Consider the following 24,733-nt stretch of genomic DNA (forward strand, 5'->3'; position numbering starts at 1 on the left):
TTCTTCACAAATCTAGGATACAACTAAGTTTCACAGATTGTGGTTGACTGCCAGCTCTCTCAAGGTCCTTTGAGCAAAACAATCACACCGCTCCCTCTCCACATTTTCTATCTTTAAGACCTTGTAAGAGCTCAGGCCAGTTGTTCTATGTTTTTGTTTTGGTTATGTTTTGTCATGATTAGAACCAGCTGAACGTGTGGTAAGGCTATGGCACAGTGTCATATACCATACCCTGTGCTCTAGGCTTCCCACTGTACCCCACACACTGACCTTGTCTATAAAAGCCGGCCCACTTCCACGGGAGGCCTACACACCGCCAATTGTGTCGCCGCCATGTCTCTCCTGATCCCTGAGAAGTTTCAGCACATCCTGCGAGTACTCAACACCAACATCGATGGGCGGCGGAAAATAGCCTTTGCCATCACTGCCATTAAGGGTGGGGGTGGAGATACGCTCATGTGGTGTTGAGGAAAGTGGACACTAAGAGGGCTGGAGAGCTCACGGAGGACAAGGTGGAGCGTGTGATCACTATTATGCAGAATCCCCGGCAGTACAAGATCCCAGACTGGTTCTTGAACAGACAGAAGGATGTGAAGGGCGGGAAGTACAGCCAGGTTCTGGCCAATGGCCTGGGCAACAAGCTGCGTGAGGACTTGGAGCGACTGAAGAAGATTCGGGCCCATAGGGGGCTGCGCCACTTCTGGGGCCTTCGTGTCCGAGGCCAGCACCTCAAGACCATTGGCCGCCGGGGCCGCACTGTGCGTGCATCCAAGAGGAAATGAGTCCCTGGGCCTTTGCTGTTAATAAATAGTTTATATGCCTGTGGGGGAAAAAAAAAAAGCTGGCCCAATGGCTCACCCTCCAGCCATTTCTAGAGGCTCTGTCTCACTCTCGGGTGCTGAGAACAATGCCAGGCTTAAGCTGACCCAAATACCTTAAAGCTGCCTGTGCCTGGGTTGGATAATGAGAATTTTAAAGAAGAGACAGACAGGGAAGATTACAGTCAAGTGTTCTCAATCTGTGGGTTATGCCTCACTCTCGGATATCTTTTCAAACCTGTGACCCCCAGCATGCAGACTCCTCCCCAGGAGCAGGCTGCCCTGACTCCACAGGGTTATTTTCTGCATTGTGCCTTTTCACACGCTACTTCTACTCATGGAATCCTAACTTTACTCCTTACAATCCCCTTTGTATTGTGAATTCCTATGAAGGCAAGGCCATCCAGATGTCAGCCAAACAAGATGCTCTTGGTCACTAGAGTCTAGCGGGTAACACTGCTCTCCGAGCAAAACCCAAATCCATTGTCAGCTTGTGTGTCTTGCTTTCCTCCATGAGGCATTCCTTTGTGGCCTTCACCCCCTCTTCTTCTCTTTTCCCACCAAGCTGATTTTCTTCCCAGCCCCCACTTACACACAGCCCCTCTATCTGATATGTGATAAAACTGCGCCCAGTTTCTTCTTGGTTTCCACAAGACCAGCTGTGGCTCACAGGTAACACCTCACATCTCAACTCATCTCAGAGCCCAAAGAGCGCTCCAGCATCTCATGGCTTTTCCCATCTCTTCTGTAGACTTCGGAATCTAACCAATAAGAGCTTGAATTCAGCCTCTCCTGCCTGGCAGTTTATGATCTTAGATTTATTAGCCCCTCTCTACCTCAGTTTCCTCATCTATAAAATGAGAGTGACAGTTCTACCCTCACAAAGGAGTTGAGTCATAGATGAAACTAAGGCCTGGCGCCAAGGGTTTAAAATATTCAAGTAGCAAGTATTCTTTAAATAGTGACTGTAAGTATTTTTGTTTTGTGGCACACCATTGCTGATGCTATTAGCACTGCCTCTTCTGTGTGACATCCGGGTCCAAAAGGTCTCACACGTGCTTATAACATTAAGCAAACAATCACAAGAACAAACTAAGTTATTTAGTCTAGGTCTAAATTTTCCAAATTTACCTGCTGCTACTTCCCCTGTAGTGCTGCGTTTCAGCGGGTCTGAACTCCCTCAGAGATCTTTTGCCCCAGGCATTGTTCGCTATATCACAACTACACTTTTATTATATTTTTGCATACTTCTTCGCTTGCCTCCCTAATTAAAGCTTCCATGGTTTCGCCAGTATTCAAGAAAGTTCCTCCCATCAGCTTGCACATCAGAAAACCCTTGAGCTAAGGGTTTGAACACAGAACACTCCATCTTACCAAGCCATTGTATTTATTCTGGTGTCAGATGCCTTATTGCGAAGCCAGAGAGATAGCTCAGCAGGCAAAGTGACGCTGCCAATCCTGATGGCCTGGGTTCAATCCCTAAAACCCCCTCTGCTTCCTCATGTCATCCTCTGATCCCCATGGTCATGCTGAGACATATGCGTGTGTGTGCACAGAGATCAGTGGGGAGTGGCAGAAATATATATATATATATATATTAGTAGAAAGATTACAAGCCATGTGAAAAAAGCCATGTGAAAATATTTTGATGGGAAACCAAAGCATCAGTTGAGGGTCTTTTTCTGCCACCCCATATCTATTCACCAAATCTAAGGTTATTGATGAAACCTGATTTTTTTCTTTTAAGTTGTTGGTCACCATCTCTTCCTTCGCCATAACCAGGCTTTACCCTCAGGCTCCCTGCAGGCTCCCATCTCTCTGTCTGCAAAGTGGAGTTCTGGAATCGATTCTGACCATCTCCACCTGCCTTCTGCTCAAAAACTTGTTAGGGACTCCTTAGCTCTGTAAACACAGCCAGAGATGCCCCTCTCAGCTTTCCTCAGAAATGCACTGTCTTAACAGAGTAAAGCGCGGCAGAAAATCAGAGCAGATGTATAGATAGATAGATAGATAGATAGATAGATAGATAGATAGATAGAGTAGGCAGAGTCAAGGAGATGCCATGTAGCTGCTGAAGGAGAAAGATGCCAGCCAGAACCTTACCTGATAAGCCACAGCCTTGTGGTAATACACAGATTAATAGAAATGGGTTAATTCATGATGTAAGAGCTAGCTAGAAATATGCCCGAGTCATTGGCTGAATAGTGTTGTAATTAATATAGTTTTTGTGTGATGGTCCGGTTTGGGTGGCCAGGAAATAAACGAGCAGTCTCCGTCTACAAAATGGCATGCCAATGTAAGGCACCTGCATCCACATAAAAACTGGGAGCTTGGGAAGAAATTTTAGACACACACATACACACACATACAGAGTTAAGCACATCTTCTTGGTAGCCTCATTTCTTTTATCAATTAGGCTCTGCTTGCTGGCAGTGAGCTGAGGCATGGCTTGTGCTGGTGGCAAGAACTTTTCCGGCTCTTTCAGGAGGTCTTGCTATAGAGCACTTAAATGGGGTCTATGAGCAAAGTGCTGCAAGTTGCTTAATGGTGATAAAGATCCACTATGTCCCTGGAGCTGGGGTGATGAACATGGACAGGAAAGACAGAACGATGGAGTTGGTCCTAGCCATGCTCTCTTAGCATTAATAAAAAAGGTGCTCCTGGTCATAAAATCATTACAGCTATGCAATAAAGACAGATTGAGATGAAAAAGATCTCTGAATGGGTCACAGTGTTGGATAAGTGTTGTGGGCTTGGGAGAGAGAAGAAAAGGAATATAGAAATTTATAAAAAGAACTAGTTTTAAAAATAAAACAAAGTCTTTAAAGAGATAGTAAAAGTAATATAAAGGAGTAAAGACAGTCATAGATTAAGGGAGTAAAGAAAAATAAGCCACATAAAGATGGAATGAAAACAGAGAGTCTGGAGTATGTATATTATTGTGTTTTCTTGGAATTTTTGACCACGGAGACACACGTGATTCTTGGGGCTGCTAAGCAAAACATATATATACATAATCCACAAGGGCTCATCTTTGGGGTTGTCCCTTCAGGGAGACATCAGGAAGCTCCAGTTGGTAAAATGCTACTCACCTCATCTTCTATGACATTTTTATTTATTGTGTTCATTTGGGGCTTGCAAAATGGCTCAAGAGTGAAGATGACTGCCACAGAGATTGACAACCTGAGGTTAATCCATGGGGCCAACATGGTGGAAGGAGATAAGCAATTCCTACAATTGTCCTTTGATTACCACACATGCTAGGTTGTACCCACAGGCCCATGCACCCATACACCCACATGCACACACACTAAATGGAATAAAATAAACTATTTTCCATTTTATTCTTCCATTATATGACACTTAGTCATATATACCAACTTTATCTACCAGAATAGTCAAAGAAGTAAAAAATATCATCACAAGATAAATGGAAAGTTTTGGGTCAATTTCACTAAGTTTATGTTGAATTTAGTTTTGGTAATTTGAATAGGAGACTCACGTACATCTGGGGTTGACACCTGTTTTGACTCCATCAGTAACTAGCTTGAGATTCCAAGCACAATGAATGCAGTGTGTCACCACCCAGCTAGCCATTTAATCAGGGCTCTGTGTATGCCTTCCAGAGATGCTCAGAGCAATGGTCCTCTTAGGGTTCAGTCATCCGGCCATCAGCACAAGGAAGGACTTGTCAAAGCTGGCATGATATCTTGGGTCAAGTCTGGTGAATAAAAATGGTAGAAACCCAAGTGGTTGTCCAGAGTTTGCTATATCCACAGATTCAAAGTTTGATATTCTATCTGGTGCAAAGCTTTATTGATTTGACTAGACCACACTAGGTAACCAGAGGCAATGTCTCACAAGGAAGGTCCTCAAATGCAGTGTGTGCTCTGAAGAAATGTATGGTCTAGTTGGGAGAAATAATTAAGTGTACATGTGATTATATTTGAGAGGAATGCATATGAGAAATTGCCCTGAGAGTGGTCCCAGGGGGCTATAAATTCAGTTTTCAGCTGTTTTGTGGGTATCCAGCTAAAGAAGGCATGTGTTGGGTACTGGAGTGGAATGATAAATACAGCCGCGTGCCAGCCTCTCGAGGAAGAGTTGGTATATATAATCAAATGTCATGGCTGTTTCTGAACCATGTCACAATTTATTCATTTAAGAAGTCATTCAATTAATAGTGAATGAACTTACAAAACCGAATGGGAAAATGTACCTACCTTGGCTTTCAGACCAAGTGTGGCAAGTGACAAGAAGCTCATTATTTAAATATGTCTTATAAGCATTTTGATAGAATTATGTCTTCACTGTTATTGAAACGCCAAGCAGGTGGGCTTTCAGAACTGAAACGGGGAATTCATGGAGTTTCATGGAGGAGATGGCGCTTATCTGAGTTTGGGGAAATGTAGTTCATCAATATGTCTTTACTGGTGTGAAGTTAAAAAGCTGTATGTAATCCATCTAGGTATGGTGTTCATTTGTTAGTAGTAAATGAAATAAAGTTTCGGAACACATGGAACTAATTACTAAAACATCTAAAAGGGACATGTAGAAAAACGAAGTAGGGGGTGTGATGTGATGGAGAGTGACAGCAGATGGGGAGGCCAGATCACTGATGCTCCATGTGAGGGCTAATTCCATCCCGAGCCAAACACTACCGCTATGTACACAGCGCTCTACCCATCGCCTAAGGGTCAGACTGGGCTAGGAAGTGCAGAAGATAGAAGGAATGACGCTGATTAGATTGTGGAGGAAGAGAAAGCCTGGCTTCGGGCAGACATTGCTGAGGCAGGTACAAACGGAAGGTGTTTCCGAGAGGAAGGGGGGCGCTGTGAGAAGAGTCTGTTGAGGAAGAAGGTTTTAGTGCTAAGAAGAAGAAAGCACACATAAGAAGTACTCCAAAACACAGAATGTATGTATGCGAATATGTGCGGATGCACAGACGGACAAGCGGGTAAATGATAGGATGCTGAGTGACACACAGAAAATAGCTACCATTTTCATTTACGCCCACCCCACCGTGAATTCAACAGGGAACGGGTGAAGAAGCCTGTGTGATTTCTTGACATTTTTATTGCCCAATAAACTGTAACCTCCTTAAGGGAAACAACTATGTTGTCCCCCTAGGGCCTGAGCCATGCCTGATCTCCTAATTTTCTAAACTTGGGGCTGTTGATTGCAGACTCAACTGTCCTTCCTTCCTACCAAGCACGGTTCACTGTCTGTTCATGACTGTGGAAGACTCTACACTCACAAGGCTAGAGAACTCCTGCTTTCTCCCAGGATCCATCACTGATTCGTGCCTCTTTCACAGACACATCTTGCTTCCTAGTCTCCCAGGCACAGGGATCCGGATAACAAAACTGAGAACCTGGATACATCAGAGCCTCTAACATTCAGGGTAGAAGGGGCCCATTTAGAAACTGCCAGTGTACACAGCTGAAGTGCACAAAATGAGTTATTGGGCCAGAGCGAGTACCAGTGGCTTGGCTGGGGCTCTAGCAGTTCCATGGAACTGAGCAAACTGTGGTCTATTAAGCCAGCTTCTCTCCTAGCAACACCTGCTAGAGCGGCGACAGTTACAGACCTGTCACTTTTCCCATTGTAAGGCCCTTGCGCTGAAGCATACAGCTGCCACTGAAATTCACCTCTGCTGGAAACCTGACGTGAGTGTGCCTGTAGTCTTTGGGTCTATTTTGAAAATAAGAAAAAAATTAAAATGACGGGGTTGTTTCACTGAGCTGTGTGGCCTCTGTCTGCTATTCTGCAAGGAGATACAGTAATAAGCCAAACTCGCCCAGGTGGTGGACTGTGGGCTGGCATGACAGGTAGTCACGCTTTAACACGGTCCTCGTTGTCGGCGCATCCATCTTGTCAGTAATCTCCTGGCTAAAGAGCACCTGGTGACATGATGGACCATAATGGCTGCCTGGCCAGCTTTATGCTGTCACAAAGTAACACGAGTTTTAGAAGCTCCTCTATACGGCACGTAAACCGACGGTGTGAAAGGTTGCGGAATCGTTCGTGACCGCACAAAGGTCTAATCGGCCATCGTGGTAATGGGCTCCCTGGCTATCACACTGCTGCTCAGGGCCTTGGCTTGTGGAAGAGCGGTGAAGTGAGTCTCCCTGAGATTCTTGACTCAGAATTAAGTCCATGCTGCCAGGAGATGAGCATGTTGCCCTCGTGAGTGCCGTGTGGGCTAGAACATACGCTTTCTGTTAGGAGAGGGTAACGGAGTGTTATCTAAGCCACCTTTCAACCCTGCTGCCCTAAGCTAGAGTGAGAACTGCTGTGCAGGTAAAATAAGATACAAGCCACGAACACTTAGAGCTGGGGAGAGTGTCTCAGTGGGTAAAGCATTGGCCCTGCAAGTCAGAGGATCAGAGTTCAGATCCCAGCACCCCTTAAATGTTGTTATGGCAAGTTATACCACTTGGCTAGTTACATTCAAATCCGGGAGCTCTGGGTTCAAATGAGAGACCCTGACTCAATAGGTCAGGAGGTTATCAATCAAGAAAAACAGCCAGTGTTAACCTCTGGCCTCCACATATATGTACACACACACACACACACACACCCGTACACATGGGCCCATGCATTCGCAAACACACATGCATTTATACTTATCCTACATACTCACATATAAACACAAAGATTTAAAAAATTGTGTGTCACTCTGCTAAAATATTATGCATATTATAATACTAGACAAAAATAATTACAAAAAGTAGAGGAAAATATTTTTTAAATATTTTATTCTCTCTGTTAATATAAAACACATTTTTTCTACTCAGGAAGTCATTACTATATTTAAATAGCATTTCAGATTATCATATTCATCTAATATTTTTTATAAAAACAATATGGTCTAACTGGTTCATTTGAAATTATGGGCCACACATTAATGAAGGACAGACACATTTTATAGCAGAAAAACCGATCAAACTTTGAACCTACATTTTACACTTTAAAATTGTGTGACTCTTTATGTTTGACAACTCGATGTTAATTGAGTTAATTGAGACCCTCTGTGTGGGTACAGACATGTCACGGTCACACCCTGCCACTACACAGTGACGACAATTCTCTGTAGAGAGCATACATGTTTTCGTTCATGCACGGAATCTGGATTTAACAATATGTGATTCTCTCTGCATAAACATGACTTATACAAGGAAAGGGGCTATTTGGAAGAATGGAGGAGACTGGCGGGAAGAGGAACAGATGGAGATAAAGAGGCAAATAGGAGTAAGTAAAATGATAAACATGTGTGCAAATGTCACATTGAAACCTATTTCTTTATGAACAAAGGAATACAGCATATAGGTAACCCCACTAATTTTGTTTCATGCAAGTCACATGCTATAATAAACTAAAAAAAAATGAATAGTTGGTGGAGCTATTGTCAAATTCCCCTTTATTTTTGGTTCTCCCCCTTTCCTCAAGACCCACTAACCCAGTATATGAATTGAAAGGGCACTGATGTAAAGTTCGGAAATGCTCAGCTCGTTTCTGCCTTGCCTAGGCGACCATCTTGCTTATCCCACTATACTGATGGGGCTGTTGGCCCAGCACTGTCCTGGGACGAGCAGTCATGAAATCCTCATCAGGACTGCTATTGTCATTCTAATGTGCATTAGTTTTCTGGGCCAGGGAGAGTAGGTGTGTGTCCACCAACATTTGGAGCTTGTGTTGGTTACTTGTCTGTCGCTATAGCTACACACTTGACAGGAAGTATCTGAAGGGATGAAGGGCTTATTTTGGCTCATGGTTTAATGAGGGTTGTAGCTCATTGTGGAAGGGAAGGCATGGCAGCAGGAACATGAGACGGCAGTCACATTGTGTTCGTTGTCAGGAAGGAGTAGCCAGGAAGTAAGCTGGGCTGTAAAACCTCAAGACCCACTTCATCCAATAAGGCTCCAGAATCGACAAGCCCCACAACCCTCCAAAATGGCACCACTAGCTTGGGACCAAGTTCAAGCACATGAGCCTATGGTGGCCATTTCACTTTAAACTGCAGCAGTGCTAAAAACTGGCCTGGTTCTCAATCTCTATAAAGCCACCAAGTGCCTCTCACATTCCTTCTTGGCATTCCTGCCTTGAGTTTCTATAATGTTCCATGACCTTTTATTTCCTATACAAAGTTACAGATAGAGGCTATTGCTAAAATTCCTTCTCAGCGGAAAGACATAAGCGACATCCACCCATCTTTCTAAAGACCCCAATTGTAAACTGAGAACAATTCTGCCAGAGTTCATTCTAGAAAACCAATGGATTTATTGGAAGTCCTTACAGAACACAGTTGAGGGTCAGTTATAGGAATGAGGGTGCTCCTCTGTCAACAAGCTTCACTTGAAAGCCTTTACCCAGCAGGGATGATGGCTTCTGTTCCCACAGAGATAAAGCCCACCTCCTCATCTCTTCCTTGGCCTGTATACTCTAGTCTCTCCCTAAGGTCAAATGCAATTAGGGCAGAGTCATATACAACAACATAAAAGGAACAACTAGATACTCTTGTGACCATCCCCACCTCTCTACACGGTAGTTTAAACTGTCACCAAGCCCTGCCGAGATAATCTGTATACAAAGAGGTGCAGCTGAACTCCCCAACATGGTGGTTGCTTGATTCAGAGGTCAGTTTTATACAACACAGAAACCAGAGGTCTCTTAAAACAGAAGAAAAAATACTGATACATCTCAATGCATTTCTGAACCAAATTCCAGAGCTACACAAATATTTTGTTACATATGGGCATGTGAGTTATCCCTGCCCGTGTATGTTTAAGAGAGTTATTGGTTTTAAAATATGATAGCTTTCCTCTTTGCCTTCCCCCAAACAAAACCCTTCTCAGCCCTCCTCAGACAACCTTCTTTTTGAGATGGATTATAACACTGGATAATGGAAGGAAGAAAGAGAGATCTGGGTAATATTGAGCTTCTGAAATTCAAAGTAAAGCAGGCTGTGGTCTAGAGAGAGGCCTTCCTCTATTTCCTTATCTCCCAGTGTCAGATGAGTCAGCTCCACAGTTACAAGAAAGTATGAAGTCAAGGGACTGGGAAACTCCTTTCTAGCTTGGGTCATAGTAAGAAGAATAGGGAGGGGAAGAGGAAGATGGGAGACCAACTTCACCAAGAGAGTTGGCCAGCTAGAGGGGACTTCCATCTTCAGAATATCCAGACACCCAGGGTCCAATGGGGCATGGAGTGGGTGAGTCTAAATTCCAGTCCTATGACAGATAGTCCTGTTACTGTAACACTAACACAGTCATGGGTCAAGTTATCCAGGATAAGTCACCATGATTTGAGAACAGCAACAAATCCTGAAGATTTCAGATAGAAAATCCGTTAGGGCAAGTGGCCCTGATGGTCAGGAAGGAACACAAAAGGACAAAAGAGGCTGAAAAGATTTTGTCTGAAAAAATGGACTCTTCCTAATCCTGCAGAGGGTCTGCGGTGTTCATCACTTCCTCATCCCACAGCATCTTGGCAGAAGAACTTGAGGAAAGAGTATAGCTAAAAGCTACACCAGCCGTGGCTGAGAGGCATGCGTCATTACTTCTGTTTGTCTTACTGCATATGACTGTGCTTTACGCTAGGTTGAGCATTTCCTTAACAGAGGTATGTGAGTGCACAAGAGGAACTGGAGAGTGGATGGAGCAGGCAGCGTTGGGAGAAAGGCCACACAGGTCACACACTGACTCACACCAAGCTGCAACAGCAACTCCGCTCCGGGTCTCTGCTCTATGTCGACTGCAGTGAGTCCCACTAACTGTAGAATTATGTAGGTTGAAGCCTGTGTATTAATTGCTCTCTAACTTATAAGCATTCAAAAACACACATGCTGGTACTATAGTAATTACTAATTTCAAGATGGAAAAACTAAGAGCTGCCTCTCACTCATATAATTGACAGGCCCAGAAAATGCTTCCATTTTAATCCTATTTAGAAATATCGGTTTCCTAAGGTGTCTCTCGGTTGACAACAAAGGAATTGGCTAACTTCTGCTTATGTTATTGAATTCTTTGGAAACTAGCCTGCTATACCATGCCTGACTCTACACACCAGCATTTGGGAGACGAAAGCAGGAAGCTCGGAAGTTCAAGACGAACGCAGCTTCATGATAAAATTGTAGCTAACGTGGGCTACATGAGAACCTGTCTTCAAAAGGCGGGCAGGATGGGCAGCAGCTTACTATATGTGTAAAATGAACCTCCTGTCCCAGATTCCTCCCATTTCCTAGTAGTGTAGCACATCCAAGGTCACACGGAGAGGCCATCATTGGCACTGGCATGGTGGGCAAATTATGCCCCATAGTTGAGAGCCTGGAGTGACTGGATGGACAGTTGCAGAGCCTGGTGGCCCTGCCTTCTGTCACCATCAGTTTTAAGATTCCCTAACCCTTAATGCCTTAGCATTAATTTTTCATTAGGATTAGACATAGCTATGGAGTAATTTTAATGAGCCCGAGTGGCAAATAGCCAAAACATCAGGCCCCTCCCTCACATGTGACCTGAGGGGATTCTCTCCTGATACATCTCTTTATCTGTAATGAAAATCTTCTTAACCCTTGACAGCCCAGCACAGTTAGTCCACAGCCTGCTGATGCCAGGGATGCTTCCTACAGGGACAGGGTGGGGAGGAGAAGGCATGCAGAAGAGGCTAAAAGGAGAGGAGAAGGCAATACTTAGGTGAAAACTGTACCAAGAGTCCTACAAGTAATAGGCCTACTAGAAGCCAGGTGAACTCTGATTAAGGATGTTCTTCTGCTCTGAACTTCCAAATCCAAAATCCCCCTGACAAAACAAACCATTGCTTAATATTTGTACATACAACTGTCTTTGAGATACACACATGCTCACACGCATACATACTAGCTAAATGAGTAGATTTAAACAATAGGACTAACATTTTCAGTACCATGCCATCATCTATATTCCAGGTTGTCATTTATCATAAAATATGTACAGTAGAATATTCTCTACCTTCAATTTGTTTGCGTCTCTTCTAATAAAATACCTACAAGGGCGAAGGTGAACCCGTCAGGACTCTTTATGGCACATTTCCTGTAAAGTCCTATTTGGTTCCCCAACATTTAAATGAATGTTTCTCCAAACACTCAGATTACTTTGTGAAAGTGGCTTATGCACCTGGGGAGGAGTCGAGCGCTTTTTTTGAATGCATTTGGCCAGAGAGTATAGCGGGGTAAGCTTATCAGAACTGGCTACGGGAAGCCAGAGGCTTGGAAGCTCTCTTTTTATCTTGGTTGGACTGCAGTACTGGCAGGCAGTAAGTAGGCAGAAGTTGTGGCTATGATTCTGTGAACAGAAACAAGGGATATAACCATTTTAAAATCACGCTTGCTTTCCCAGAATCAGCACAGTGTGCACAAATCGAAGTTCGAGGGCCAGTCAGCGTGCTAAAGAGATAGATACTCTTCCAGTTGCCAGATGTCTGGCTATATAACTCTTTGGCAATTTATGCAACATAGAGGCAGATCTATGGATTGAATCTATGAACATTACAGCTACCATCTGACAGCCGCTCAGTGGCTTCAGTCCAGAGTCTAGTGGACAGGTGTTTGAATTACCCCCACACACACCAAAATGCCCTCCCAATTGGAGCTCCTAATTGATACGCTTGCTGGAACACTCGGAAGCAAGGCCAACAACTGACGGGCATGGAAACAACAATGTCCCTATTTGCTCATGGTCTCTCCCATCTGAACTGGAGACATTTGGGGAGCCTTGGGGGAGAGATTCACTTGGCTGTTACAGAAGATTTTGATTCCACAGTATCCTTCCCCACTGCTGAACTGGAGGCCTTTCTCCAGCCTTCACTAACTATTCAGCCTGTTAAAGATTACAGGACTCCTTTCCCCTTCCAGGTCAGCCACAGTAATTTCTCTATCGGCTTGACTGGTTCGCAAACTCGAACTTGCCAATAAGGGACAACTTAGGTTCTGTTGGCAATTCAGAATAAAGGCTTGGTCAGTTGCTGTTGAGATCTCTTTAAGGATGCCAACAGATGGCCTGTGTGGCTGTGAGGAGCCACCCAATTCCGGACATCTTGAAGACATGTGTGTCCCCACACACCCGCACAGACAGAACACTGGGGCGAATGGACCAGAGAAAAGGTCAGAGGAGACCTGTGAGTGAGCTACGCACGTAATGGCACACCTGAGTTCCTAAAACTCTGCTTGCCCTGCCAAGAGGCTTAGAGTAGGATGGAGAATGGGGTGTCTTGTCCTGTGCCAGCACGGCTTAAAAAACAAAGAGACCTCACCCTCCTCTGAAACATGGGCGCTCCATGAGCTGGTCCTAGTTTTAGCTGTCTGGTAAATTTCTTCCTTCTCATGTTTCCAAATGAACGTGGCTCCGGATCACGGTAGCGAACCCTGAGAGAAGCATTAACTGCAGGGCATTTTTCTCTTTGGTGGGGCTCCTGCTCCATCCAAACACCGTGAGGGTGATTTTCATGGTAGGAGATGATGGTGGAAACATTCCTGTTAGCCCTTTTCTTCACTGTCAATATCAGCGTCAGACCTGAGGACAGCTGGCTGCAAAGCTTGCATGAGAAGAACTGCAGTGATAAGAGATCTTGAACAAAAGAAAAAAGCAAACAGAGTGTAAAAGTTGACTAACAGAAAAAAAAATGTTGACTGACTTCAAGAGCATCATCGTTAGCTTTCCATAACTTTGTACAATTGGGGTGTAATGATTATTTCTATTTACAATATCAAATATTGCAAATTGCTGACTAACAGTTCTGAAGAGTCAGTGATGTGGACACTTTCCTATGAGCTTGGCTGACTGGGATGGATCTTTTTGTAGGGTAGATAACTAACTAGTTTGTTGTGCTGGTCATTTCTTAGCAACAAGGCATAAATTATTTACCTGGGAAGAATGAACCCCAGTTGAAAACTTGCCTCCATCAGATAGGTCTGTGAGCATGTGCAGGAGGCTGTTATATTAATTATTGATTGATGTGGGAGGGCCCAGTCCTCTGTGGGTGCTGCCACTGTGGGTTAGGTGTTGGAGTATATAAAAAGGCAGGCTGAACAAGTCATGGAATGTAAGTCAGTACACCTGACTCCTCCATGGTCTCTGATTCAGTTCCTGCCTCAAGTTCCTCTCCTGGCTTCCATTTATGAGGAACTTTACCCTGTAAACTAAATAAACGTTTTCCTCCCCCAGCCTGCTTTAGGTTATTGTTTTGTCAAAGCCACAGTGGCCTCAGTCGGAAACTTGTTGACTCTGTTAAACTACCAATCCAAGTGAATCATGGAAGATGTTGAATCAAATTATAGTGTAGCTGGTTTCAACCAATTACTCCCTGTAAATTGTTGAACAAGCAGTGTGTTGTAAACAGAGGTTTCTCTCTCCTTCCCTGTCCCATAGCCACTCCTAAATAATCACTCTGACGCTTAATATTAATTACAGAATGTTTGGCCTATAGTTCAGGCTTATTACTAATTAGCTCTTACATTTGTATTAGCCCATTTCTATTAATCTATACATTGCCACATGACCCAAGCCTTACCAGTTATCTGAGAACTTGTCCTTTGGGTAGTTGTCTTGCATCTCCCCTCCTCTGAGTTTCTCAGTTTGACTGTTCTGTTCAACTAACCTGCCTGGCTATTGGTCAAACAGCTTTTATGATTAACCAATGAGAGGAATACATATTCACAGTGTAGAGAAAGATAATCCCACCACAGTGAGGAGATCAAACCTAAGACCCAGGTTGTATGTGGAAGCCTTTCCTCTTGACTTCTCTGCTTCTCTCTGGAGTGACTACAGACAAGGGCCAGAGAAGACTATGGTTGGTGTCTCTAGTTTTCAGTACTATAGTTCAGTGTGCTACATACCTGGGTGTAGATACATCTCAGAATGGTGGTCTTTGCAGAAAATACAAAATGTTTTAAAGGCTACAATACTTAAAATACAATGTAACATATTCTATAGAGCCCCAGGGAAAAAAATTATACATTATTTTAAATATAAAAAAAATTTGAGGCCAGGCAGTGGTGGCACACGCCTTTAATCCCAGCACTCGGGAGGCAGAGGCAGGCGGATCTCTGTGAGTTCGAGGCCAGCCTGGACTACAAGAGCTAGTTTCAGGACAGGAACCAAAAGCTACGGAGAAACCCTGTCTCGAAAATAAAAAAGAAAAATTGAAATACTTATATTGACCAAATCATGTTTAATTCTGTTATCCTTGCTATACCTTTTTCCCTTCCCACATTGTATTGAAATAAATCTCCTATACATCATTTCATTCTAAAATGGTTCCATATGTATCACTGAAATAAAGCAACATTCAAATCCACCCATGAGTTGTGTCAGGTGCAAAACAGAAAACAGCCTTATATTAAAGTTGCTAGTGGTCATTGTTCGTGTTTCACCAATTTTCTTTTATATTTGTTTGTTTACACCTTAGGACATTTGAGCTGGAATTCAATCAAGGACCACACCTTGTCATTATTTGTTTTTTTGAATGGCAAGTTTTTTCTTTCTTCTTTACACCCTGTCCTGCTTAGAACTTTTTGTTGTTAACTTGACACAAGCTAGTGCCAAATGGGAAGAGAACTTAAGTTGAGAAAACTCTTAACATCAGATTGCCTGCAGGCAAGTCTGTGGGTACTGACAGAGGAGTCTTCGGGTCCTGGGTGCTATAAGAAAGCCAACTAAGCCATGATGAACATGCCAGTAAGCACTGTTCCTCTAGGTTCTCTGCTTCAGTTCCTGCTTCCAAGGGTCTTTCTTGAGCTTCCCTTCATTCCCCTTGATGATAGACTGTAGTCAGTAAGGCAAACTGACCCTTTCCTCCCCAAGTTGTGTTTTATCACAGCCATAGAAATACTAAGACACACCCCTATCTTTAATGAAAGAGGAGACCTGGTTTTGCCATAGTTTCCCAGGATTTAATCTTGTGTTGGTTATGATGTATCTTATATATTGGTAGCTAGACTTGAGGTTCAGTGAGTTCCAAAGTGGTCTTTCTGGCAACACTTTAGACTACTTTAGCACCGCTCAGCAACTGAGATTAGGTGCCTTCATTGAGAAGAGTGTTCTATCTGCTTGTTTCTCTTTGTGATGTTAGTAACAGCCAGTGGTCCCCAGGTAGGTCAGCTAACATTAACCCATCAGTGCACTGAGACTTGCAAGTGGTGTCTCTATCTTCCTTTGGTTGTTGCGATGCTTCCATGAAGAGTACCTCCCCTCAGCTACCGTGTTATGACTAGGCACCTTTCACACAGGAGAGCCAGAGCGCCTGCCCAGATCTCTGCCTTTGCTACCAGTTCTGAAAGGAGCACATCCTCCAAAGTGTGCTGAAGGTGAGTCATAATTCTTGATTTTCAGGTGTCACTGAGAAATCATGGATTTAAACAAATCTAATACATTCACTCCATGCATCCTTCTCATTCCCTTCCTCCTGACCAGAGCGCCCCACCTTGGCCCGAGGAGAACTCTTTTAAGTGGTCCCTGGGTCCATTTGATGGACAGACCATCTTTGGTAACATTTTTGATGGTTATCTTAGATAGTTTCAGTGTCAGGCTATCCTTTTCCTCTCATGTATGGAGCTACAATTTCTCCAAAATGTCTCAGTTCCTTGTGTGATTAAGAAGTGTGGAGATACAGCAGCTGAAGGCAGTAGCTGAAGGCAGTGATGTGCTTTGTTCCTGGGTTCATCACTTAGACTTTCTGTTCCTTCAACCAGTAGAGCTAGAGTAGATAGTGTTCTATTGTCTACTATGAAATGTGTGTACTTTTCCTAATACAAAGTTAAAATCTTCTAACTCTTTTCTCAACTTCCAATATTAACTCATATGCACATAGAAATGCATACAAATGCACAAATTTCTATATAAAAAATATATTATCCAGCAAGGAAATAGAATCAGCCGAGATGTCCATCAACAGATGAATGGATAATGAAAATGTGGTACATACACACAATGGGAATTTATTCAGCCATAAAGAAAATGAAATTATGAAATTCACAGGGAAATGGATAGATCTGGAAATTATTTTGTTAAGCAAAGAAACTCAGACTCAGAAATACAAAAAATACAAGTTTTCTCAAATGTAGATCCTAGCTTTTAAGGTTTCTGTATTTGTGTGAATAAGTCATTAAACTAGAAAGTGAGCAACAGAAAATGATGCTGAGGAGAGAAACATTGAGGAGTAGAACACTGGCATGAAAAGAAGTGGAAAGGGACGTAGAGGAGGACACAGAGAGGGCAGAGGGGAAGACACAGGGGAGGACAGAGGGAAAGACAGAGTGGGGATACAGAGGAGGACAGGGTGGGGATACAGGGGAACACAGGAGGAGGACAGAGTGGAGGATGCAGGGGAGGACAGAGTGGAGGACAGAGGGGAAGACACAAGGGGAACACAGGGAGGATACGGGGTGGGGGGAACAGGGGAGGACAGGGTGGAGGACAGAGGGAAAGACACAAGTGGAACACAGGGGAGGACAGGGTGGGGATATAGGAGGAACACAGGAGGAGGACAGAGTGGAGAACACAGCGGGAACATGGGGAGGATACAGGGGGGAAAGAGGGGAGGACAGAGTGGAGGGCAGAGGGGAAGACACAAGGGGAACACAGGAGGAGGACAGAGGGATGAGGAAGAAGAGGTGATCAGAAGATTAACAAGAACAGACTATGCTTGAAAATACTATAATGAAGCAATACTTTGTGTACTAAATAAAAATTATATTTTCAATTCATATTGATATTAGAATATAATTCACAGCAGTATTATATATTACAATTCAACTCCAACACTAAATGGTTTGCTTAACCTGAAAGTCACTGCTGTCATTAATGTCAACACTATCACCTGCTTCATCCCAAAGATCTCAGGAGGACAGACTTGCTGCTGATGCGTCTCAGCAGTTCTCTCGTCTTTAGCGTACACCCTAATAAAGCCACACTTGTAAATAACCATGTTTTTAATTTCCTGGACACTTTGCTAGGCTGGCGCCAGGTTTTATGTCTGCTAATTCTGCTGTACAAAATTGTGCTAACTTGTGTACACCGCTTAAGCTGAGCCAGTCTCCACTAGATAGAGGTAAGTAGAGTTGTTGGATGGAGGAGTAAATGCATATGTGATACGGGGGATTTTCAGACCCTCCCTTGTAGAAGGTGCACATATCCACCTCCTTCTATGCACTGGGAGGGCGGCTGTTCCCAGCAGCCTTGAAAGTGGGTGGGTTGCCTAGTTGTGGTTTTTTAAAAAATCTGATGGTGAGAAAGGGTATTTGGTATAGTTTGAATCTTTTCATGGATAAATCTTAACCTACCTGTGTTTAAAATTTACTTGTATTCCTTCTCCTGTGTGTTTTCTTTTTCCACATCTGTAGTCCACATCCAGGCTGCTAGCCTGTGATTTATTTTCAGATGCCCTCTGTACAGTAAAGAAACTGATGGGAATAATGGCAATGCTAGCTGTAAATACAAAGCCTTGGCCTGGCATCATCCGTCTTTTTCAGATGTGTTGTGTGGCCTTGTGCCTGTACGCAAACATTTTAATTTATAGATCCTGATGCACTTTTTTGTTCTTATTCATTCCGCATTGTGGGTCTTAGGCAAGTTTTCTTCATTTCTGACTGTAGGCAAGTTCACGCGAGTTTGTTGCATGTGCCCTGTGATTTGGTTACTTGGTTTTAAATGACTCTTCATTTAGATTTCATCCTGGCATACCCTGTCAGGGATGGATTGAATGACATCTTTTTTTTCTGTATGGTGATCTCATTATCTCAATATTAGTCCTTAACTAGTCTGTCTTTCCCCCTGCTTTATCACAGGCTACTACACACTCGGTACACTTTCTTCCTATGAGCCTCACACATGTCTGGAGCCCTAGCCCTCCTCAATTTTCATGTAGTAATATGCTACTATCCAAATATGGTATTTATGGAAACTTTATTATCTACTTGAATATCTAAAACACCTTGGCACATGCTTTTTTCTTGAAATTTTGGTTATTCTTGTTTATTTGTTATTTTACATTGACTTTATAAACAACTTTTCTAAACTCAAAATCTAAACGTCCTAGTGGTGTAGATGCTGCTATTTGCTTGCAAGCATCTTCCGTGTGTCTCTGCTGCACCATCAGTGTACCAGATGATGTTACAAGGCTGCTTCTTGATCTTCGCACCTTTAAGAGTTAAAAAAAAATCCAACTCCTTGGAAAAAGAACCTGTGTGAGTGTTGGAGATTGCACCTGCATGGGTGTATTTTTGGAATAAAGCAGGGGTACAAAGTGCATTACAAAACAAAATCTAGTGAGATTCTCTCTCTCTCTCTCTCTCTCTCTCTCTCTCTCTCTCTCTCTCTGTATGTGTGTGTATGGGGGTATGGGTGTGTCCATGCATGTGCATCTGTGTGTGCACATATGCGTGTACCACATGGATGTGGTTGCCTCTAGAGGCCAGAATAGAGCACCAGATCCTCTGGAGCTAGAGCTCCAGGTGGTTGCCAGCATCATAAGTAGATGCTAGAAACTGAACTTGGATCTTGGAATATCGCCAAACACTCTTCACTCATGAGCCATCTCTCCAACTCATCTTATGGGAATTCTAAAGTTCATACATTAACTTAAAACTGACACCTGCATGATGTTGTATCCTCTTATTCAGGTTAATGGTCATGAAACATTGTCCTTGTGTATTTTGTCTTTTTCAGAAGTGTTTGGACATTTCCTGCTCACTTTATACTTGTTATTTTTGTTGTCTTTTTTCCATTTTTATTATACACACAGCATTACATACAACTACAAATAGTAATATCACATTCAAATTCTTATTTTTCTTGTAGCTTTATTTTGCCTAAACTCATTGGCTAATGAATTCAAAACAATGATAAATAGTATACAGATCATATATACATATATATCACCCTATTATCTATTCATATTTACCTACATCTATCTACTTAGTTTGATTACTTCCACTTAAATAAAACATCTGCCCATTACTATTTTTTTGAACCTATGACATAAGGAATGCATCTAAGTCGGGTGTTGGTGGCACATACCTTTAATCCCAGCACTCAGGAGGCAGAGGCAGGTGGATCTCTGTGAGTTTGAGGCCAGCCTGGTCTACAAGAGCTAGTTCCAGGACAGGTTCCAAAGCTACAGAGAAACCCTGCTTGAAAAACAAACAAACAAAAATAGAATTGTATCTAATTTTGGCCTTTCCTACATGGTCATCCAGTTGTCCTGACACCTCAGATTTTTAGCCATTTGGTCCAGTAATGAAAAGAGAAGAATATATTCTTCCTTTGTATATCAGGGTATTGTCTTTGTATGGGTCCATCAGCCTAGCACAGCAAGCCCTCGAGATCTGCCTCATTCTACCAATCCATTTCCACCTGCATCCAGAACTCATGTCCAGTACCTGTATCTCCTATGTGTGTCCCTTCTCATTAGGGAAGACTGGTTGACAGTTAGGCGTTGGTAACTTAGCAAGTAACCTCTTTGGGGGCTAGCTGCCCAAGCTGAGGAAGCAAGATTTTTGTAGAGCACCGTATACACAAAACCAGTTGTTTTTTGACCCTAAGAAACCTCATTTGATGGCAACTGGGATACTTGGGGATCCTTTTTTAATAGAGAAGTACCCATTCAACATGCTCGATTTTGTCCATTGGCATCTGTTCCTGAAAGATTTACTACTTGGCCCTTCACAAATTACCCACCCTGTGCTATAGATTTTATAATGGATTGGGTTCTTTTAATGGCAGGCACCTTTTATTTTTCAAGACTGCTTTCTGTCATTTGTTTCTATGAACATAAAAGTTCATTCTTATTTGTCAACTTCTACTTATACACAATTCGTAGACTACACAGTTGGTGTAGGAGGTCCTTCTGTCTATGTGTTGTTTTCATTAATGAATAAAGAAACTGCCTTGGCCTGTTGATAGGGCAGAACTAAGGTAGGCGGGGAAGACAGAACTGAATTCTAGGAGAAAGAAAGCAGAATCAGAGGGATGCCATGAAGCCACCAGAGATAAACATTGGGAATTTCACCTGATAAGCCACTGCCATGTGGCGATACAAAAATTAATAGAAATGGGTTAAATTAATGTAAGAGATAGCCAATAAGATCCTGGACTAATGGGTTAGCAGTGATTTAATGAATACAGTTTTTGTGTGATTATTTCGGTTCTGGGCAGCTGAGACAAACAAGGTGCACACAGTCCTTGTAGACTGACAATTTCTTACTCTGTATCTGCTTGCTGAAATTCTCTAAGTGCTAAAGGCAGCTGCTGTATTAAATTGACTTGAATTTTCCATGTCCAAACTAAGTCTTTATTCTTCCTTGCTGTTGCTTTCCCCAAGTCAGACTAATCCCTGGTCCTGTCATTGTCATTAGGCTCTTGCCCCTAATGCCTGTCCCCTGATCCCACCTTCTTCTAAGGTATGATTACTTCACTCCCAACATCAGACTCCATAGCATCGTAACCTCCCTTCACCTTCACTTTGTGGAAAAGGTGATTACATGTTGCAGACCTTAAAATGTAAAGGTGAAATGAATCTCACATTTACTGAGACACTATTTTAAAGACGTGAGTTTCCAGGCTTCTAGGAAAGAAGCCTACATTATACAGTTGAGTAACACAGAGCTTTCTAGGAAGAACTCAGTATTTCAACAGTGGAAAAAGTCACCCCGAATTTCTGGTTAGAGTGCTGAGCTCTCCCACAGCATATGTTGCAACAGTTTTTATAATTTGTTGAATTTCTACAACATGCCAGGAGTCAGGGTGACTTTTGGTGAAGTTTAAGGTTAAGAAGTGTTTTCCAAGTAAATATAATGATGTCATTAAGTTAGAAGCTGCTGTGACCCCAATAAATGGAATACTAATGGCAGGCAGGTACCTGAATCCTACTTCTCAGCTTCTTTACAGAAAAAAAAAATGTTTGCACATATTGCCTGCCATTCACCTGGATTCCAATCTTTTCTTGTTATGCTATGGTGGGACTAGTGTGTAACCGTCATTCCCTGATGCTGTTGGCCATGGTCAAAACTTGTCCCTTGACCCAAGTACTCCAGATCACAGTGAAGCATGCTTCAGTCATGCTTCTCCTGACTCTCTGATTCACTTTGCCCATCTCAACACTGACAATGATTAGCCTCGTTGTCCGCTGCTGATTGAATTTGCCATGGTCCTGTTGAGTGCACTGAATTCCAAGATTGCTTTCTAGTGATGTTTATTGAAATTCAACATCTATCACCCACCTAGTTCCAAACCTCCCAACCTGCCATTCATGGTGGTCAAACATCACCATTGATTTATAAAGGACACAGAGCTATTTAATTGACCCAGTGTCCCCTATGAAGCTGACAATATCAGTACTTGGAGAGTTTGACACCTGTTAAGCAAGCAGTGATCACCTCATATTGTTGTGTGGGTTTTTCGACTGCTAGAAACCACTTTCTGGAGTAATAAACTGTTTGTGCCATCAGAGACTCTGGGAGGGTTGAAGAGATCCCAAGGAGCATTTGCTGTAATTCATTTTTCACCTGAGGTCCAGTGAGGCCGCAAGAATTGCCCAAGGTCACAGAGCAATGAAAGCAGAAAAGGGCTTGTCCTGAGTCTCCACCTTGACTGGGCAGCACTGTTCCACCGCACAGGGAAATAATTTCCTCTCTTTCAGTAGCTCTCCCTCTGGATAATATTAACCTGAAAGCAAATGTCTAAATGTGATACAATATTTAAATTTGCAAAATCACAGCCCACTCAATCCAGGAAACTCTGAACTTTAATTCACATGAGAATTCTAAGTTCTGAAGATGAGCTAAGCATATAGACATGTCTTAAGATTTTCATTCCCAACGAGAATTCAGCACGCCAGTGAGCAATGTCCCCAGGCATTCCAGTCTGGCTCAGTGTCTGACCACTCAGTGAAGAGCTCTATCCTCAGCATTATTACTTACAGGACCGATGCTCTTACGTCCATCAGACATTGAGGGTGATGCAGACTTCAATTTCAGTTGGAGCCTTTGTGATTCCTCAAAAATGGAGTTCAGCCTCCATATTAGCCATTTTTAATGTTGTCACTGGTCTGGTGAAATAGTCTGGTGGGTGGAAGTGCTTGTCACAGGCCTGTCAATTTGAATTTGATTCCTAGGACTCACACATAAAAGAAAACTGACTCCAGAAAATTGGCCTCTGATTGCTATATGTCTCCAATGACAGATACTAGATACTAGATAGACAGACAGACAGACAGACAGACAGACACACACACACACACACAGTATGTGTGTATATGTATATATCTACACATACATACACACACAAGACATTGTGTGTGTGTGTGTGTGTGTGTGTGTGTGTGTGTGTGTAAAAGTAAAATGTTTTGGCTTGTTTTCTCTTCTCCTAACCTTGGACTAATTTCAAAATGAGAAGCAGTAGGTATCACTGTAGAGGAGACTCTGTTGGTTTGCCTTAATACCTGCAAACTGTACTAACTACCAATATTTAGTTTCTGTCTTTCTATATTTTTCTCATCCACTTTAATGGATTTGTAATTTTGAAATATTTCTTTTCATAATTTCACATCAGGAACCTTCAGAGCATCATCTAAACCACTGTAATTTCACACCTAGTGTTTTAATTTGGTAATGAATAATTTAAATTATTTTAATAAACCAACAGGTCCCTTGTGATACCTCTAATCAAGATGAAAAGGGGAAAAGTATGTATTTCCAATAATTACATTAGCGTGTGAATTGGATCTGACACACCCAGTTCTTTAGAAATATTGTTGAAATTGACAGATTAGATTTAGCAAACTATGTAGACTATATTTTGAAAAAGAACAAAAATCAATACTTTTTATTACATTTTAAGCTTAAAAGGAATGTGGTGAGGGAGAAACTCAATCAATATGAAGACTTTTTAAAGATCAGCTTCAACATTGGCTCCAGGGGGCTATGTCTATATGATTAGCCCTAAAGCAACGCTTCATGGAGGACACGAGTGTTGCAGACATCTGTGAGAAACTTGCTTTGCAAATAGCAATGCATGAAGAAGGCAGACAAGTCCTGATTTAAACTAAAGCTGTGTTCCAGTTGGAAAGTAGGAATATTGACCAATTGTGGTGTAAAAGGCACCCTATGTAACTCAAAAAGAAAAAGGAGGAAAGGAAGGGAAGTGGGATGGAGGGAGAGACGTAGGGAGGAAGACCAAATAAAGCATGACAGCAAGGGTACCTGAAAGGAATTGCCCTTTGTAGCAGAAGGTCACAACTACTGATAGCCTCGTGGATCAAAACACACAGTAGGAAGTGCAGACATTTAGGGTATGGTGATGAATATGAGAGAGTATAGCCAGGGCACGTGAGGGAAGTTGAAGGGAGGAAAGTAAAGGAGAAGCTATGCAATTGTATCTTAATTTTAAAATATTATTTTTTTACAAAAGATTCTAGCATGCAGAAGTATTCTTATGTCTAAACCACTACTCTCCCAAAAGGCCCAGAGCAAGGATCACAAGGATCACAGGAGTCCCAGATGAAGCATCCTACAGACACCTCGTGAAGCATCCAGCTACCACCTGCATAGAGTTTCATGCTCTCGTTCATCTACTGGAAAGTATTTGAAGCCCCTGGAGGTGCCCATTCGTGTGTCTTCATCAGTACTCTTTCAGTAGCGATTCCTAGCCTCTCACACCAGGATGAGAAGGATAAAGACGGTGGAGAGATAAAGAGAGCTAGTAACTGGGAGTGAAGACAGATTCTGAGTGAAGAACTTTCTGGGAAAGATTAAGGAATTTGTCTTCTGGCATGAAAATAAGGAGTGCTAAAGGTTTAGAGAAAACAGAAAAGAAAGAGTGTGGATCCCTGAGTCCAGTATGGCGACAAATGGATCCCTGAGTTCTATACAGAGACATGTGGATCCC

The 24,733-nt window shown here is 42.7% G+C and overlaps 1 pseudogene; it reads left to right on the plus strand.

The window, feature by feature from the left end:
• Positions 1 to 333: 333 nt before the first annotated feature.
• LOC121453699 lies at positions 334 to 782 on the plus strand (annotated as a pseudogene).
• The last annotated feature ends 23,951 nt before the right edge of the window (positions 783 to 24,733 follow it).

The sequence above is a fragment of the Microtus oregoni genome, unplaced genomic scaffold (genome assembly GCF_018167655.1).
Source record: "Microtus oregoni isolate MIOR12 unplaced genomic scaffold, Mior012 000011F_ref0000422, whole genome shotgun sequence".
Taxonomy (NCBI): Eukaryota; Metazoa; Chordata; class Mammalia; order Rodentia; family Cricetidae; genus Microtus; species Microtus oregoni.